The sequence below is a fragment of the Colobus angolensis genome, unplaced genomic scaffold (assembly GCF_000951035.1).
Source record: "Colobus angolensis palliatus isolate OR3802 unplaced genomic scaffold, Cang.pa_1.0 Scaffold43, whole genome shotgun sequence".
Taxonomy (NCBI): Eukaryota; Metazoa; Chordata; class Mammalia; order Primates; family Cercopithecidae; genus Colobus; species Colobus angolensis.
The window spans coordinates 1,200,692-1,202,074 of record NW_012117710.1 but is presented as its reverse complement, the minus strand read 5'-3'; positions in this window follow the sequence as shown (position 1 = coordinate 1,202,074).

Below are 1,383 nucleotides of genomic sequence, written 5' to 3'. Positions count from 1 at the left end.
TGTGAGCCCCCACACCTGGCCCAATTTTTGTATTTTTTATAGACATAGGGTTTCAACATGTTGTAGCTGGGACTACAGGTGCGTGCCCCTACATCCTGCTAATTTTTGTATTTTTTATAGACATAGGCTTTCAGCATGTTGCCAAGACTGGTCTTAAACTCCCAGGTTCAAGTGGAGAGCTGCGATTACAGGTGTGAGCCACCGCCCCCAGCCCCTTCCCCACTTTTTATACCGGTGAACTGCTCATAAAAATTCTTTCCTCTTCTCTCCTAGCTAAAGATCACATATAAAGCAATAACCATTTGCCAGGTGACAGTCAATTAAAAGCTAGTTGTCACCTCCAGGCCACAGGTCCCTCGGGGCTCCCAGACAGCGAGGCTTAGGGCAGCCCCAAGGGAGGGGCTGTCCTTCCACTGCTAAGCCGCTGCTCTGGTCAAGTGAGTGAGCTCTTTGCTGGGTAATAAAAGCTTCCATTGTTCACAACCCTGGAAATGTATTAATGAGTAACCCAGTGTGTGGGCCCCTGGTGTAAAATAGTTGTTTATATGACAGGAACAAGGTGCAATTTTCCTTTTGTCATTGTCAGTGGGCCCAGAGCCCCAGGCCAATCAAGGCCCTGACAACTGGATATCTGCAGCCCTGGGCCCTCCCTTGGGGCCTTGGCGTGAGGTCCCCACTGCCCTGCGGTTCAGAAACATTCAGTGCCAGGCTTGTGGCTCAGCTCTGGGCACACGGAGCAGAGTCCGACCTCGGGCGCAGGAATCTAATGGTGTGCATTGCAGAAGGGCAGGTTCACCAGGGCCCAGCGATGGGGAGAGCTGGAAGCCACATGGGGAGGGGATGCCTGGGCCAGGCTTGAAGAAGGGCAGCTCCCGGGGTGGGGGCAGTTGGGCTGCCTTGACCAAGCGGTCGTCTGCAAGCGACCCCTGGGAAGTTGCACGAACTGGCTCCTAAGCAACAGTGGTTTCGGGTCATACCAGGGTCCAGAGGGGGCCAGGGAGCAAACTCAGTGTTGGTGGGGGCCCAAGGTGCTTCCCACCAGGGCCTGGCCAGTGATTGTGAAATGGGGGGGGATGGATGAGTGAGTGGAGGCTGGAGCTTGGGCCGTCCATAGCACTCTAAAAGGGCCAGTGTTCGACTTCCTCATGGCCAGGACAGGTTCGGGGCTGGTAGAGACTACGCAGGTAGAAGCTGGGGTCTTCACTGAGCCCTTTCCCAGGAGTGCTGTTGCCATGGTAACATCGACACGCCAATGCCGGGCCCGGGCCTTACCACTTACAATACACTTTCATTCTGTCTTAGGTTGAGTTGTAACTACCCCGCCCCCCATTCGTATGGTGAAGTCCTAGCCACCAGGACCTTAGGATGTGACCTTTGCTTTCG